General features: G+C 52.5%; 1 protein-coding gene across 8 annotated transcripts in view; it reads right to left on the reverse strand.

Annotated features, from left to right (window-relative positions):
• The window catches only part of pcdh1b (protocadherin 1b), a 136267-nt gene that overhangs the window by 94116 nt on the left and 23343 nt on the right, over positions 1-18808 (reverse strand). The gene's annotated exons all lie outside the window — the stretch shown is intronic.

An 18808-nucleotide genomic window follows, 5' to 3' on the forward strand; every position in this document is an offset into this window, starting at 1 on the left:
AAATGGCTCGGAATGACCAGGTTACACTTTCGCATCGTCCGTGCCTCCCTCTGAAGCTGCATGCGAAGACAGGAGGTAAGGCGCTGCTGCGTTTGTGTGGTGGGAGAGCCGCTCCAGCCGGTACCTTCACCTGGATCACAGCGGGTGTGCAATCAGGCTGCAGGCAGTGCTGCAGGCTCTTCGCTAGGTGGCCTGGCTTAGCGTGCCTACTGAGGGCGGGGAAATCAGATTCCCGGTCGAGGTGAGCAGGCGGTCCATTCGTCACTGTCAGTTTGGCTCCGCCTCCAAGACAGAGAACCGCCCCGCTAAGCCGCCCTCACTAAGCACCCGCCCCCTCCTCTCTAGCCTGTCAATCAGCCTATCACTGATATCCTGTCCAGACCCCCACACCATCAACTGGCCTACAGTTAATACCTGACCCCCCACCCTGAACTGTTCATCAGTCTGCAGCCTGTAGCATGTCCCTCTGAGCCCCCATCTGTCACTGGGACAAAGCCCCCCTTCAGTCTGTCAATTTGTACAACGGCAACAGCACTTCATCTATTGCAGTTAATCTGAATACTTTAAACACCACAACAAAAGCGCCTTCCCCTCCCCCACCCCCACCCCCCCGCGCGGCCGTCTGTTTGTCTTAGGCAGGCAAAGTACATTTCATACCTCTGCATGGCAGATGTTGAACTCAAAACACACGGATTGCAAAAATAATGTGCATTATTTTGATGGATAAGACAAACATCTGCCGCTCTTTATTCTCACAAACAAATGACTCTGTATATCTGGTTCCAGGACTTACGTTTCTTCTCCCAGTGTGACCAGGAACCTCCAATGACAGGCACCGAGGTTCCCCACACCTCTTCCTTCATCTCCCTCCATGATTCTCTCCCAATCACTCAATCCTCAATTTCTATTCTCCTTGCCCTACTCACCTCCACCCAGTCCTTTGTCATCTCTCTCTACTGCTCTCTCTAACCCTTCACTCCCCCTCTTTCTTTCTCCCCCCTACTGCATGCTTATTCTCTGAATTAATCTCTCAGTTCCTTGCTCTCCTGTTCATTTTTTTTCCTATTTGACTCTTTCACTCATCATACCACTCAGGTCCCTTATACCAGCCCACCCCCCCCCCCCCGGCATGTGGACCAGTACCAGTATGGCACAGCGTCCCATGGATCCAGTACCCGAAGCTTGGAAAATCAATCGCTTGGCAGCGCGACCAAAATCCGATCCACCGGGTAAATCCCCCCGAGGAAACCCAGTCCACTTTAATCTGTTTCGCATGACGGCCTGCAGAGAGATGGGCCGGTTCTCCACACCATCTAGTCCCGGAGACGGCCTCACAAGTGCCACCGTTTCACCACAGACCCTGGTTCTGGGCCCCGTACTCCACACGCGGACTCGTTTATGAACCGTCTCCTTAAAGCGTTCTGCCTCCGCGGCATGCCTAGCACTCTTTTGCTAATTCGTCCTGCCACATTAAAGCACTTAAACTGGATTTCATCACGAGGACGAGCCAGTGCTTTCGGACAGATAATTATGCTAAAGGCTCCCGATGTCCTGATCCCTCGATCCCCATTTCTTAGCAGGCTTTCAGTAATTAGGAAAGACCATGGGATCGGAATGGAAATGACGCTCTCCAGGAGCTGTGCAGACGGGGACCGCACCAGCCTTAGCATTTCATTTTTTTTCTTTTTCTTCTTTCCTTCGCTCCCTTCCATCTGCGAGATGTTTAATACTTTTGACACAGTAATACCCAGGACAATTACCTCTTGATGTTTGCTTCAGAGCTCATTTCACAGATATTAGGCCGATGTTTACGAAAACAAACTGGGCGAAGTGTGCGGCCAGTCGCGGTTTACATAATGCAAACGGGCTCCCGGCTGATGGGCCAATGAGGGCCGGGCGGGCGGGGCGGAAAGGTGGGGCCGACGGCATGACCATGTGACCTCACGTCAAAGCCAACTGCCAGGGGAAGGAAATAAAAAAAAAAAAAACATCAGAGACCTTCAAACGTGACGTTACAGTTTTTATTCCGTGGGAGAGATGCAACAATAATGAGAAGAATAACGGCACCATCTCACTCTGTGCCGACGCAGACATCCGGGGGAGGGGTGGGGAATTTGGTGGGGGTGCGGGGGGGGGTTGGGGGGGTGCTGGCCCAGAGCCACGGCTGCTCGATAAAGTGAGCCCGCACAGAGGCGTGCGGGAGTGAGAGCGCTCTGTTCCACTTTGCTTTTTAACCACTGTACAAAATCAGAATTAAATATGACTGTCACAAATGGAGAGACACCGGCATGGATCCAGCACATATTATGGGATGTGGACGGCTCCGCGCTGCTTCCCTGCCTCACGCTCCTTGCATGGGGTTGTGAATGGCTGTTTTGTGGAACTCCACTTTGAGTCGAGCACAGAGGACATTCCAGAGGTTTTCCTTTGATGTTCCCAGGGTATCTGACACATCCTATACCAAACTCTCAGTCAGTGTTTCCCACCTCGGTCCTCAGTGACCCCCAGCCGGTCCACGTTTTTACTCCCTCCCAGCTCCCTACCAGAGTGTCCATATTTTCTGCTCCATTCCAGGAGCTGGGAGGGAGCAAAAACATGGACCGTCTGCTGGTCCCTGAGGCCAAGATTGGGAAACACTGACCTAGGTGGCCTCTCTGTACCCGCAGTCCAGGTGTGTTCCAGCCCCAGAATGCACATAGACCATATGTGTTACAGTCTCCTGTACTCAATGTCCAAGAGCGTTAGTTTGCATAACACACAACACGCGCAGGTGGTAATGGCCTCCTGCAGTGCATTGCGGATGCAGCGTATGATGCAAGCACAGGTGGCCTCGCTGAACCTGTTCGCTCCGCGTCACCTCCGAAAGCTCTTCAGAAATGCACCAGACACACGAGCCAAGGTGCATCATTCCTGGGGACCAGAAGCAAAGAGTTTGCGTAACCTGTAATGGTGACGAGGACCTGGCGAAGCTCTCATGCTTCATGAGGGTCGCGGGTGTCCCGATGACTGGCGGAGCTGGAGGGTGAAGCCCCTCACCATGAAAAATACCTACCTCAACATAAATAACCCCGAACACCCTGCGGCCACAATTAATCGCCTGTGATGCGCTCACCCCCCCAAATCCAGTGGAACAGAAGCGGAATGCGACTTGTTTTGTTCCACGGCGAGGCGGAATGTCTCTCTTTGGAGATGCAGAGTTATTGGGTTGTGAAATTACAAAATAATGAGGCGAAATGTAAGGCATGCCCCCCCCCCCCCTTTGCTCCCAGCGCACAACTGATAACGGGACGCTGCACGAGTGAGCGAAAACGGCACATTTTTTCGGCAGGAATGTGAGATTAAGATCCATATTATTTCCACGAGTTGCTATGGGTAGGGTGGGGTTGATGGGAGTCGTTATCAGCGCATAATCAAAAGGCTCTTTCCTCCGCGCAAACAACTCTTTCACGCTTGCCGATGGACGAGCCGTTGCGAAATGTCAGGTAAACACAAGCCGGTCTCTCTCGTCACCGCCGGCCTATTGTCCTGCGGCACACGCTTCTCTAGAAACCATAATCTCTCTTTCAATGGTCGCTCGATCTTCATTTTTGAAATGTCTGTGTGTGTGTCAGGTACACCATCTCTCCACCCCCCCAAGCACAATGGAAAAATAAAAGCTTAAAGAAGCAGTCTCTTCCCGTGTATCACAGATACCGACATACTTCCTCATTCTTGTTTCTGCTTGTAAACTATGTCGTGAACTTGTTTCCCCAGTTTACCCCGATAGAGTGCGTGCAGCCTTCATCACAGACATAACTACCAGGCAAAAATGAAAGATCTAAACTCCTAGATGACTTCAAGAGATCTAGTTACCTGGAACCGGTACAAAATCATGGCCACAAACCACAATTTTTTTAGCACACCGCGTTCGTCGCCGCCGGGGGGGTTATTCTGTGATCACGGCTCAGCGCTTTGTTTTTGCCCAAAGCTGCGTTGGGGCTGTAAGTCGATGCTAACAAAATTACACTGCTAATGAGATGTTCATTCATTTTTAGCTTTGCTTCCAATTGATCCAATATGACAACAATCAGCTCATTGTCCAGCACATTCGTCTACAAAAAACACAAACCGCTTACTCGCGCCTGAGAAGTCATTAGAAAGTCAGGAGCGGGAATCGATATTAATACACATGCTGCTGCAGGAAATGATGGAGAAAATTCAGCGTAGTGGAGCTGGATAAAGCGGGGGCGATACATTAACACGTCTGGGGGAATGGCTATCCATTGTTTCGGGGATGTAGCGGAGGAGCCAGCTGAGTGGGAGAGAAGTGAACGGCCGGGTGGGGGAGCATGGAGGGGAAGCTATTCACTGTGCCCGCCCCCCCCCACCACCTTGCAGCCTCATCATCAGCCTAGCAATCAGGCCACTATCCACCCCAGGAAGCAGAGGGGAAGTCCTCAAAGGAGGCCTGAGCAATCTTCTGCAGACAGGAGTGATTCAGTGAGTTCAACCAATGACATGTTTTGAATCGATGAGTGGCAGGAGAGGTACACTCTGAGGGCCAATCAGCTTTCAGTACCACTGTTGTCCCGCCCCTGTATAGGCCCATCTGAAGATAAACCATAAACACCAGAATTCCCACACAAAATTGCAGAAGCATACAGTGAGCACTTTAAAATGCATGCGCATACCTGTAAAAACAATCATTACGGGGGATGCGTTTCTTGTGCCACTGCCCACTTATTCATTCAAAAAACAGCTACAAATCAAAAACTGCGCAAGGCACACAGTTGTGAGAGAGTCTGTAAATCACACACACACACACACACACACACCCAGCAGCATGGAGCACACAAACCCCTGAGGGTAGAGGAGGGAATTCCCCAGTTTCAGCAACCATGTCGGACAGCCTAACTCCCCCTAAAATCTCTCATAATCAGAGCTCACATCCATGCTACACAGGCAGCCAATCACCTTTAAGAACACCTTCTGCTGACTACGAATGCACAAATGACCCCTGATCTCACGTAAAGGATCTGTGTCATGGAATCTTTGGAAGCCCAGAGAGGGATCGGCTCATTTCCTTGTCTCTTCAGGTGTTTTTCAGAGGCTAAAAAGAGGTTAATGTTGAACCGGCCTAACTGGATTTATGTGGGAGGTAGTAAAAGATGGACTGTGTGTAGGAAGGTAGAGCAGGGGAGGATCAGGCCTAAACAGCGACAATGACACTAATAATAAGGCAGGCAGCTCCCATTGGCTGCACCCTTCAAACAGCGGGCTTCTGGAATCTTTGACCATTTCAGCTAGCATGCTCTAGCTTCTGCGGCTTGGCCATCCTGCAGGGGCAGCTCGGGAATATGCTGCTTTTCCCCTCTTTGTCAGGCTGCCAGGACTTGATGGGGACACCTAAGGTCTGAGGGGCGCTGGACGACCAAGCCGAGATGGAACGGCTTAACTCCAAACGTCCGCATCTGTCACCCAGCGGATGCTAGCTTTCCACGGACGGCGGATGAGTCACTCCTCTCGCTTGGCCCGCCTCCACGGCGAGAGCATCGGACCGTGATGGACTCCCAGTGGGGGCGCAAGCGGAGGAGCTGCTGCCTGGCCGGGCCACGAGTTCTCCGAACCCACACTGTCACTACCGCTCCCCCCACCCCCCCCGACAACAAAAGTAAACACCCACGTGCCCATGTCACATCCCCTATTGAGAGGGATCAAACATTGATATGCTTTGAATCAGTAACAGGGGAGGGAATACTCCAGCAGCCAATCAGCTTTCAGTATTGTTGTGGCCCCGCCCCTGTATAAGCTCTCCATGCCCCTCCCCATGGGCAAATTGACCTGTGCCCTGCCCTCTTCTTGAGCAGTAACCAGTTCCTCGGCGACACAGGTCAGCTAGCTCCCCCCACCCTCACCCTACCCCCAACCCTGGTCATTTGCATGCCAGCAAAACCTCATGCCATAACCTTGTGGCAAGAAGCCATCGCCAAGGGAAATGCCACAGTGTGGCCAAGAGCGAGCAGTTGGCTGCAGTTTTTAATATGCATGGTGCTCCACTCATTTCACTGAGGCCTGCTTGCCTCCGCAGTCCAGTCCTGCGGTACTGACCCCCATCCCCGTATCAAGCCGAAAGAACATGGCCGCTCTTCTGTCTGGGGCTTCATAAGCGTCCGTAACGAGGGAGGGTGCATGATTATCCCGCTCGTCAGCTGACGGTGTGTGGCGAGAGAGATGGAATTATGCAACGGCGGATTTTCAGGGTTATACAACCGTGGTCTTACGAAACGGGTCTTATTACCCGAGTGCGGCAGTCGGAGGGAAGGAGAAAAAACGAGAAAAAAAAAAAAAAACAAACATTTCTGCCTAGTCAGGGATTCACCTCTGAAGAGGGCTGGATATCGACTCCTTCCGTCGTGTGCGAGGAGGCTGACGGGCTCTAGCTGAGCGTGTCGGAATCGTCGGAGGAAGACCGGCGGCGTCGTCCTGTCACATTGCCAGCGTGACGTGTGGCCCCGCCGGAGAGGAGATGGGTCTCGAGGACACTCGAGGACGGCCGCATGCTGAAGGGGACACACGCAGCACAGATGCTGTCCCCATTTCATGATCGATACATACTAAGGGGAGCAGTACATCTTAGCCGTAAGTTCGGCAGATGGTTGGATCGATCGATGAATAACTTATCTATCGGTGATTCACTGCTATTTTTATTCAAAAGTCTATGAGCAGCTCAGTGTATATTTGGGACTCTCTCTGAATGGTTATTGTCTTATTGGTGGTTCCTTCCGGTCTTTTCTGCCACAGTAATCCTGCCCTATCCTCGGGGCTTTCAGACGCCACACTCAGATCAATGTTGTTTCACGGACAATGAGTCATAAGGACAAAAAAATCAAGTTGAAAGAAAATGATGTTTTATTTGCCATTCGGATATGTACAAGTGCATTGGAATGCAGCTTGGAATGTCGTATATCCTATCATGCTCCGAGAGGCTCTGAGAGACACACACACACACACATACACAGGCCTGTACTCATATCTTTGTGGGGACTCTCCATTCATTTCAATGGGGGAAAACTCTAATCCCAACATGACGACCTTAAACCCTACCCAGCCCTAACCTCAACCATAAGTAACCCAACAAAATACAAGCCTTTTGGTATTGTTAGTTTTTTGATTGCAGTCACATATTTTTATAAAACTAAATTTCCTCTTGTGAACCAAAAAATGGTCCCCACAATGTAAAAAAAAAAAAAAAAAAAACGGTTTTTATCACATTGTGGAGATATTTGGTCCCCACAATGTAATGTATATCTGACCCCCCCCCCCCCCTGCTCAAGGGCCCAACGGAGATGTGACCATTCTGTTAAGGTTAGGACTCAAACCAGTCACCTTCCGTTCACAGGCACAGAGGCCTAATTCGCTAATCCACATACCGCCTCTTTCCCATGAGACTTTAGAAGTGTCAATCACCTATGACGGACACAAGCATCAACCCTGATCGGAATAAGCACACAGCTGACTGGCACTTAGGGACAGCTGGCCTGGTGTCCATGATGCGCACGGCGCTGTCCCCAGCACAGCGTCCCCAAAAAGCACCAGGGTCCCTGTGCAGCATCGATGGTAAGCCCTATATTTCTCAATTTTTCAATTTGTCCACAGACACTTGTTCATGTACCGTAACTCACAAATTTAACTTCCACACTTTTGGGTTTAGTGATACAAATCAGGATTTTAAATGGGTTTAAGTGGGTCGTGCAGAGGACGAGTGTGTAGATCCTGTGAAGAAGTCCAAGTGCGGTTCCTTAACCAGCAAGCCACCTGGTGGACGTGCGGAAATATGCACTGGGAAAAAGTAGTGTGTGGTCGTTAAAGATGCAGCTGTTTGCCCAGAGGTATCCTGTGGATGGTGCGGGGGGTTGGGGGCAGGGGGCAGGGGACTCCTTCAGATGCATCTGGCTGCCGGTCCCTCGCTTCTCAGCTTGTCAGCCTGTAATCCAGGCTGATTGAAGCTGATTCACCACGGCTGGACTAAAACCCCACAGCGAACCCCCCCTCCCCCCTACACACACCACCCAGACTCCACATCCCCACTTCAAAATGCAAAGATACAAATGCTCACAGTCTCTCATGCACACACACACACACACACACACACACGCGCACGTTTACAAAAATGCTTACTAGTAAAAGTCATCACCTGGCACGCTGGCACGCAGCAAATACATGAGTGCCCCCCAGCGCCAGCACACACCCACCCTGATGAAATCGAAAGGTGATTGGACATGCTGGCCAGGAGCCAGAGACCTTCCGGCAGGCCCTATGGCCTGGATGGCGAGGGTGGAGTGCGTTATTGACACAGAGCTCCGTGACAGCTGACAATGCCTCCGGGCCTCTCAGGGAAAGAGACACCCCACCGCTCACTCGATTACTACACGGCAACACCCTGTTTGGGTGCGTCTGCACAGCGACGTGTCAACTCCTCAGTAACGTGTTCAGCCCAAGGCCTTCGTTTCCCCGCACACCGGAGCAGCAGAAGGTCATTGCACCTCCTCTTCTCTGCTGGCTGTAGGCTGACCACACACGGCCCCCACACACGGCCCCCACACACGGCCCCCACACACGGCCCCCACGCACGGCCCCCACACACGGCCCCCACACACGGCCCCCACGCACGGCCCCCACACACGGCCCCCACGCACGGCCCCCACACACGGCCCCCACACACGGCCCCCACGCACGGCCCCCACGCACGGCCCCCACGCACGGCCCCCACGCACGGCCCCCATGCACGGCCCCCACGCACGGCCCCCATGTTCCTCATACAGTGCCAGGCGTCCCCATGCAAATTGTAGGCAAAAACAAAAATGCACCACACCTGGTTCTCAGCTTGCTGAGGACAGCAGGTGGCTCTGATCGCATTCCTGTACTCGTGCTGATCTAGAATCAGTGTAACCCTCTGTCCACTTACACCGAAAGTGCTTAGCTCAGGCACAGTAATGGAAGGTCAGTCTCTAAAAGTGCACATGACGCTTAGGGGCCAGGGGTGGGGTGGGGCGGGGGGGTGATCATTTCCATAGCATTTAAACTTATTTCTAGAAAGATGCCCCCTCTCCACGCCCCTACAGAGATATGTTGTGGGTGGAGCTTGGGCTGTGATCACATCCGCCCCCCCCGACTCAGATCCCCCTCATCCATCTCAGCCTTAGGCAGTCCGCGTGACAGACGGCCTGGCAGCAATAAATCACCTTGCCTCATGCAGACGGCTGCTTAGCCTGGCCTCCCCGTTTATCGACTTGCGAGTGGCCGATTCCGTCACCCCCCCCCCCCCCCCCCCCCCGCCCCCGCCCAGCCTCTCCGCATGACACCATCACCCGTATCCGCGGGGTATTTTTCTGTGTCATCCCCGGGGCGGCAATTGTACCTTAACACCAGGGTTTAAGTGCATGGATGTGACAGTGAGAAGGGCTCCTGGGACCCAGGCCCCAGCCTCGGGTTGTGGGGGCATCTCCAGGGCTGCACTAACGGCTACTCCCCTGTCACTCGCCAGAACAGCGGAGGCATGGTACGGAATGTTCCGGCATAGGCAAACAGAGTGGCTGGAGCAGATACTGTCAGAGAACAGGCGGACCGCAGGGACAGGCTGAACTGGGGGCTTCTGGTATATTGTCCCCCCCCCCCCCAACACTGAGCACGGCTGGGACTCGCGCCCCCCTCGAACTGCCCCTACACTTGATTCGCATGATTCGCTCATCCGGTCTGTCGTTTTCATTACCAACCCATTTCCGTTTAGGATAGAACATTGTCATACTAATATATTGTTTTTGCCATATTTTGCTGCCATTTTTAACAGTATATATCATTCTGTCTCCGGCATCTTCAATCAACTTATGAAAATATTTATTTTAACGCATAATGCAAACATCCCTCCATTTTCCATAACCGTTTATGCGGCACTGGCAGTGCAGAGCCTAGAGTCTGTGCCAGGAGGCACAAGGAAGACACCGTGGCTGGGATGGCAGTAAATAATGTGTACATTTATATTACAATACAAATTTCATTGACTGTTATGATTATTTGGGGAACATTTGCACTTCTTCAGTAATATCCGCTCACTCGACTTGGCACGATGCGGAGCACGTTGAAAACGTCTGTAAGCCTCGGCACGATGGATCGAGCGGATTTTATTGACTCGTTTACAGGTCGGATGGTTACCAGGGCTGCCTCTGGGACAGGGAAGAACGACGGCGTTTACCTCGAATCCGTCACCGTTCGCCGACGCAAATGAGGCCCCGATCTTTTCGCCGGGATGCATGGAACGAATCGCTTAAATATGCGGCGACGGCAAAACGCAGAGACGAGAAATGAACGCCGCTCCGAAGACGGGAAAAAAAAAAAGGCAAGAAGGAGGGTTGTCTAATTCCGGGCTAATCGCCTGAATTTCCTCGCTAGATTCACAAGCGTGTCCATATCGCAGAATCAAAGGAGGAGAGGAACACGTGCCATAGGAAGGGGATTCCATGCTCGTCGGGGAAGAGGAGCTGTTCGTAGAGGCAGCACCGAGTCCTACATCAGTGCTCTGTAATGAACGCTGTCGGATTTGCATCTCATGGCTGGTCTCCTGCCCCGGCGTATCGGACACGCTACCTCGCGACGACCCCGCCGATTCTGCCGCTTTACGCGTCATAGTGCACATCGCCCGCTCTGGCATGGCGGTTTCAGGGCTCTGGTGACCTTTTCACTAACCCGCTTCAGCAGAAAGGCTGTTTGTTTAGCTTACCTAAGCAGCGTGTGGTTGTATTGATTCAAGAGGAGGCGCTAGTGAGGGATTAGCCCCTAGGTAATCTGGAGATGGCTGCTAAGACAACAGACTCTTTCCGGCATGAGTGCCTGGATGCATGGGGGGGTGGTGGGGGGGGGGCAGCACACCACCCACCCCCTGTCCCACCCCATCTTCCCCCCCACCATTTCATTCCCATTCACCCCCCAGAGGGCTGTTCACTGACACTCCACTGCTGCCCGCAAAAAGGAGGAAATTCGGATTGGTACTCCTTTAAGCCACTGCACTCTGACTTTTCCGGTGAGTTTCATGCTCTTTCGGTTTCCTCGTCTGTCGGCAGGGAGACCGGCGGGGGGGCTGGGGGGGACAGGAATGCCGAGCCGTGCGATTCATCTCTCCTTGGGAAGAGGCAACGGTATGCAGTGAAAAAAGCAATAACAACAATAAACCCTCTTCTCCTCTGCTTTCCCCATTCAACATTCCCTTCCGCAGCTCACCTCTTCCCCTTCTCCCCTCACTCTATCCCTCCCTCTCACTGCCTCAAACGTCTCAGATGAAAAATGCTCTATTATCTAAACATATAATTCTTCTGTTGTTAAAGCAATTAACACATTGAGCACAGCTGACAGTCAGCAAAGACATTTCTGGGGAAAATGGCTACCAGTACGAGGACCGCATCATTCCCAGTCTCTCTCACTGTTAATTAGAAACACTATCGATTCCCGCCATGCCATCCCAGACTGGCATTCCGTAAGAGCCCGGAATAAAGGTGCCCGGTGTGCATAGAGTGTCTTTGCGCGGCCAGCCAAACGGAAGAAGCGGACCCGTGTTCCGTTCCCTCCAGTCATTTTTCCTGCTCGGGCGTGAGCGTTATCTGTCTAAATCAGGATGACAGCCGAAGCAGCTTCTCCATCCCGTTGCTCTCAGAAAACCACCTCGGCAATGAATGGCAGCCCATCCGGGGAAAGTATGGAAATAAATCACCTGGGGAAACGCAGTGATCCATCGCAGAGGAGGCGGGGTTACCTGGCGTCTGTCACATTGAAGAGGAGGTGGGGTTACCCGACATCCATTACATCACAGAGGAGGCGGGGTTACCCGACATCCATTACATCACAAGGGAGGCGGGGTTACCCGACATCCATTACATCACAGAGGAGGTGGGGTTACCCAACATCCATTGCATCACAGAGGAGGCGGGGTTACTCGACATCCATTACATCACAGAGGAGGCAGGGTTACCCAGCATTCGTTACATCGCAGAGGAGGCGGGGTTACCCAGCATTCGTTACATCGCAGAGAAGGCGGGGTTACCCAGCATTCGTTACATCGCAGAGAAGGCGGGGTTACCCAGCATTTGTTACATCGCAGGAGGCAGGGTTACCCAGCATTCGTTACATCGCAGGAGGCAGGGTTACCCAGCATTCGTTACATCGCAGGAGGCAGGGTTACCCAGCATTTGTTACATCGCAGGAGGCAGGGTTACCCAGCATTCATTACATCGCAGGAGGCGGGGTTACCCTGCATTCGTTACATCGCAGAGGAGGCGGGGTTACCCAGCATTCGTTACATCGCAGAGGAGGTGGGGTTACCCGGCATTCGTTACATCGCAGAGGAGGCGGGGTTACCCAGCATTCGTTACATCGCAGAAGAGGCGGGGTTACCCAGCATTTGTTACATCGCAGAGGAAGGGGGGTTACCTGGTGTCTGTTACATCGCAGAGGAGGCGGGGTTACCCAGCATTCGTTACATCACAGAGGAAGGGGGGTTACCTTTGTATCTGTTACATCTCAGAGGAGGCGGGGTTACCCAGCATTCGTTACATCACAGAGGAAGGGGGGTTACCTGGTGTCTGTTACATCACAGAGGAGGCGGGGTTACCCAGCATTCGTTACATCACAGAGGAAGGGGGGTTACCTGGTGTCTGTTACATCACAGAGGAGGCGGGGTTACCCAGCATTCGTTACATCACAGAGGAAGGGGGGTTACCTGGTGTCTGTTACATCACAGAGGAGGTGGGGTTACTGTATCTCTGCATTCTGTGTATTTTTGTGGTGTAACTTATTGTATGGACCCCCCACTCTGCAAATTTTATCGCAAAGAATTAATATTAGCAGACAACCTTGTTCTTGAAAGTACCATCAAAATACTATACTCCACAATATAATATCTGGACAGTATGACAGCCAGAGAAATTAAATACTGTCCAAACCCATTACGCACCTCTAGCTACTACCGGTTTTCGAAAATCCGACTGCAGGAGTTGGTATGGACACCCGCACAGATGTGCACACGCCTCCGTCAATACAGCTACCCGTCCCACTGAATTCCAGCTCATGTAGAACATTCTCTCCTCCTCAGTCCCAGAAGATGTTTACAAGTCGGTAACAGATCTGTTTTTAACAGGACGATCATTAATGCGCCTCGCGCTTGGGCGGCAATGCAATAGCCACATCCTCCCATAACACTGCATTTGCTTTCTCATGCATTCACAAAAGGTCATCGATTCGGAGGGGGGGGTCAGATAAATATTGCCGGTGATGAGTTCTTCCCTCACCCCGATACATCTCTCTTTCAGTGTCCTACCTCTGACTCTCTCTATCTCTATCTCTTCACTGCCTGTCTCATCCTCTTCCGCTCTCCATAACTCTCTGCAGGCCTGCTCCTTTTTCCATCTCCCTCACCTTCATCCTTTCTCTCTCCTTCCTTTGCCCCTGCTAGCCTCTCTCCCCCGCCCCTTACACACCCCTAAGTGGCTGACTCTTCTTGTCCGTAGCTAATGGCAGCAGTCGGCCTTTTTGGGGGGGGAGGGGGGGAGTACCATCGACACCAGCAAAGGGAGACCTCTCAGATGTTATTTAGGCTGCATGATAATATAATAACCCAACACTAATCCCACTAGTAAGGAAATCTGATGAGATTCGGCCACGTTCTGAAAAGCAGATGCACACACACACACACACACACACACACACACACAAACACAGACACACAGGTGCAAGGTGAGGGTCTATCCAGACATCCAGATTTGTAGAATAAACTTGTAAAAAATAAATGATTATTTATTATGATAAATGATTATGAATAACATTAGCCACATTAAGTAGCATTTTCATCTGACCAGTAAAGGGTGCAATTGCAACCTTGACACCCCCGGTAAAACCACCTAGCACACAGAGACAATCAGACCTGAACGGTGATATATGCACAGTCAGGGTCACACTACTTCGGTCTACCACACACCGCGTGACACAAACGCCACAAACGCCCCGGCTTGGCACCGTGGGACGCAGATAGCAGGTTGCTGGGCCGCGGGATCCCGCCGGAAGTGGACCCAGCGGGCGCTCACCGTCGGCACCCGACACACTAAAGTCTTTTTCCCGTTCGCGGAGCGTGGCGGATTTAAGGGAGCGCGAGGGTGGCGGGAGAGCAGCGCAGAGGAGCGGCATGGGGAAATGGGGATCAGAGGAGGTCAAGCAGAGGATTGGGAAATGGACGGGGTCGGGGGGAGGCCCGGGGAGGGGTACGCCCACGGGGCCGCGCCTGATTGAGAGTGCAGCTCCTGCCCTTATCTCTGCGAAATGGAATTCGCTCAGTAACCTGGAAATCATCATTTGAAAAAGTGATAGGGGGAGCTGCTCGTGTCCCAGGCAATGCCCCACCCCGCCCCACACCCCTGCAGGGCTCCCCTCTCACACACACACACACGCACACGCTAGCGGCTTCAATCAGAAAATGGGCCTGCTGGTCACGAGCGTGGATTCTAGTGCATCACCAATTAATTCCGTGAGGGATAGGGTGGAATGGCAGGTTGTTGGATCGAGACCCATGGGGGGGGGTGGTGTAGAGGAAGAGGAGAGTAGTGGTAGCAAATTGCTCCCTCGCGGGTACGGGATCCAAGCTTCCGAATGAGATTGTGACTGAGATGAACGGCTCTCGAAGCACCACGAGGTTGGGACAGTGGTGGAGGGAGGGGGGTATGTATGAATGGGGCCCCCTTCTGCCTATTTTAACATTCAGCCTTAGTTGATAGGCTGTCACCGCTGCCGAGCTAACAGAAGCAGGTTCAGCGGCAGGCGAGGTGTGGGAGAGCGTGGCGCCTTGATCCTCGCCAGTTTGCCCGGCGTCCGCACAGCAGCCAGGGTGGGAAGGAGCAGATTTTTCAACTGAAAAAAAGTTTTGTATCCCTTCCGTGGTAACAAGCAGTGAGTTCTGCTGGGGAAGAAAGAAAAAAACTCCCCCCCCCCACCATGTCAAACAACTCAGCAGACTTTACCCACATGGAAGGAAGCCCATGACTGGCCGCCCCAAGGCCATCTTTCTAGATTCTGCCAAAGGAGATAAGAGTCCACATTGTTTACTGCCCGTATTGACACTTTATCTCTGACGGGGAGCTCCTGATGAACACCGGCTTCTATTAATTAGCGTTTAAAACCGGCGGATGCCACAGGGGAGGGAAAAACAAGGCGTGCGAGGAAAGAGTCCGAGGAGATTTAAATCAGTCGTGACAGAGGAGGCGGGCTGCTATCATCAGTACCGAGAGTCGCCCCCCCCGGCTGCGTCCCGCATTTAAGACCAAAATCTTATAAGCACGGCGAGCTGCACATGCCCCCTTGGAGCCCCTCCCACCTCCTCCCGAATGCCTGTCCGTCGGATCCTCGACCACATCTCCTACAGTCCACATCTCCTACAGACCACATCTCCTACAGTCCACATCTCCTACAGTCCACGCTATTTTTTAATTTTTCCTTTTCAGTTCGAGTATTTGTTTGATCCTCCTTGGCCTGGGTTTACATTTACTTCTTATTGCATGGCCTTTAGAAAATATTTGCTGGCATTTGGGAGGGCTGCACTGATGGGAAGGAATAAGACTCCAATCATAAAGGGACTGAATGAAGAGAGTCGGAATTATATGAGCTTATCCATAAAGAAACTCATCTGTCAGGAGCGGCAGCGGCGGGGGGGAGGGGGTGGGGGGGGGCGCAGCATGGGGACAGCCGTGCCTGAGCCCCCATGCTCTAATTAAACTTTTCTCCAGAAACATTTCCACTCTGTAGGATATAATGGCGGCCGACTCCCCCTTCTGACTAATCTCTTGGGTTACTACATTAAAGACAGTGTTAATTAAGCCCCTTAAGACACAAAGGCCTCCCACAGAGAATCGGCTGCTGGACCCCCCCCCTCCCCTCCCCCCCCCCCCAGAGCCAGCCCTTCCCCAAATGACGCCGCTCACGTCCACGACTTCCGCCTGGGCTGGAACTTCAGCAGCAAACAGTCTCTTCTGCCCCCTTGTAATGCAAAAGATTAGACCAGCTAAATATCAGAAAGAGGATCTGGGATCGCGTAATCTCCACTAATCTCCATTTGAGAGATGGGTGCACTCCAACGCTAAGATGATCACAGAGTAAATAACGGCTTTAGTACCTGGTTTGTCCCCGATATCCGCACGTAAGCCCGGCCACAGCAGCTGCATCACATTCCCAGCGCCCCCCTGCCACTCCCCAGACGTGCGTGCGGCCTGCCTCCTGACGGTCTGGCTCTCGGCTCGCCTTTCCCGCGGTTAGCGTGTGGGTTAAGGCCTCACCACCCCATCGAGTTAGACGCTGCATCCCCATCTCTGCCAGGCTTTTAGAAGTCATCCGGAAGCCTGCCAACCCTTCAGGTGAGGCAGAGTTTAAGGCACCGCCCTGTAATCTGTGTGCAGCTCGCAGGTCCTTATAATTGACCACAGAGGTACTGGATGGAGATGGAATGAACAGGACCGCCACTGTGTTTCCCTTCCCTCTCCTTCTCATTGGGTTTTTTTCAGGGCTTTGCATCATGCTAAGATAAGGCACTAATCCCCCAGATTGGGGATAGCAAAGCACAGCCCAAGACGTCCAAGTGGAAGTGGCCAGCTGCTTCAGCCAGGAGATCTGCAGAGCAGCTCTGGTGAAACGGGGGAGGAGAAAACAGCTACGAGCGGCTAACGTTTGGGGCCCCATGTGTCCAGTGTGGTAACTGCCAACATCGGCGTTCGTGCCACATCCCTCCACCGTGCGGCCGGTGTGCGGCACAGCAGATGAGGACGCCGTACCTATGACCAGCAGGTCGTCGGCTCAAATCCCAGCTTTGGCAGAGTGATTTTACAATGGGGCCCCTGAGCGAGGCCCTAAAACCCCAATCACTCCAGGGTGACCTCGTTGTCTCAAAAAAGGCTTTGGACAAAAGTGCCTGCTAAACAAACAAAAAGCAAAGAAGAATTCAGAGACGCAATAGGGCCCAAGGAGGAGTGCCAGCTGGTCCACAGCGGTCATGTAGAAGAAGCAGATCAATCACTGACAAATTAAAAGAAAACATAACTGCAATAAGAAAGCGCTCTCTCTCTCTCTCTCACTCCATCCCATCCTCTGCCACCCTGGCACAGCCATAGTGGCCCGTTTCCTGCTCCCCCCACTCCTCCCCAGTCCTCCTGCTCCTCTCTGCCGCATACAGCGCCTGCCTTCGCTTGCATTGGTATGCACCTGACAGCAGCGCCCTGCCCCCGCCAGGGAGAGCTGAATGCCCGGGTCACCCGTCATCAGCATATTCACAATAAACACAGGCACGTACCCCCCCCCCCCCCCTCCACAAACCCAGCCTTCCCTGGTCTTAATGATTCTTGATAATAAGCACAGTGAAACACTGACGGGCCTCGTAAATAATACATTTTCCCCCCATGAAAGATTGCGTTATCTTTCTGAAACAGTTCGCTAAGGAGTTGGGGGGTGGGTGGGACTGTTCTCAAGGTGAGCACCACGCCGGTAATATTAAGCGCGGCAGTTAGGGGCGGGGAAGCTTATGTACGGGCCGGGGGGAAAGTGACGGGCATGCAGGGGCGGGCCGCCGTCCATCTCCATCGTCAGGGCGCCCACTTCCTGTCAGCGCTACGGTCAGGCTGACGGTGTGGCACCGCACCAGCCGCCGCTGGGAACCAAGCTAAGAATAAAAACCGATAAGCCGATAGCTCTTTCTGAAAATATTTAATCGTTTGATGGCGGCCGGCGATTCGTGACAGTTATGAATTATGCCTCGCATTCCAGCCTCCGACATCAGAGACGTGGACAAAACTTTAAAAAGTCCCTGCAAATATCCAAGGGGAAATAACACACGCTTCTGCGTATGCACCCAGGAGGAAGCAGGTAAGGTGCAGGGACATTATCTTACACAGTGAACCTATAGCGGAATAAGCAAACCATAGAAATCGATAACCGCTAAACGAAGACAACGATTACCCATAATCCTCAGTTATTGAGCCTGTGAAACAGAAGGCAGAGCACGAGGAGAGCGGTGTGCTGATAAAAGATTACAAAGCACATGGACTTTGTGTTCCACGTGTCCTTACCACACTGCTGGCCGAATGAGCGCACTGTTACACATTACTGCCACCCTAACAAAACAGGATACCTGGCTAAATGCTTTAGTACAACTGGCTTCGTTAGCATGGTGCTACATGCTGCAGTGCGTTAGCATCCGCTAAAGTGTGCCGACGAATTTATAATGTAAAGCTAGGGGCTGCATTAGCATGCCACGGTACAAGTGCACTACAGCACACTGCTGGCCAAATTATCACATTATGATGTACTTACACCGTCCCAACTACATTAGCGCACTGAGGTACGTTATACTGACCCTTCAAGATTAATGGATTACAGTACGCTACTCTGTCCTTGGTAGAACAACACAGCACAGCATGAAGGCCTGGTAAGAAAAGCCACCCTCTACAGTATGACTCCCCAAAAGCTTCCAGAAAAGTAAAAGCCCACCAGCGAACATGTCATGTTAAAGTGTAAAAACAAACCAAGCCCCTAAGACAATCTCATGCTCAGCTCGCCTGTCAATGTATCCATTTTCTGCTTCAGCGACCCACCCTACCCTCTCCCCCAAGCCCCAGACCCCACTAACAACCCCCAAAAGTCAGCTCTGGCAGTCAGCGCTGCCTGAGGACGAGGGGGATTTGAGAGTGGGGGCTTCGGAGCAGGAAACAGCGGTGCCTAGGGGTGTGGGCGGCCTACGATTCACGCTCAGTAGGCAGCA

This window comes from Paramormyrops kingsleyae, chromosome 10, assembly GCF_048594095.1.
Source record: "Paramormyrops kingsleyae isolate MSU_618 chromosome 10, PKINGS_0.4, whole genome shotgun sequence".
In the NCBI taxonomy this organism is placed as follows: domain Eukaryota; kingdom Metazoa; phylum Chordata; class Actinopteri; order Osteoglossiformes; family Mormyridae; genus Paramormyrops; species Paramormyrops kingsleyae.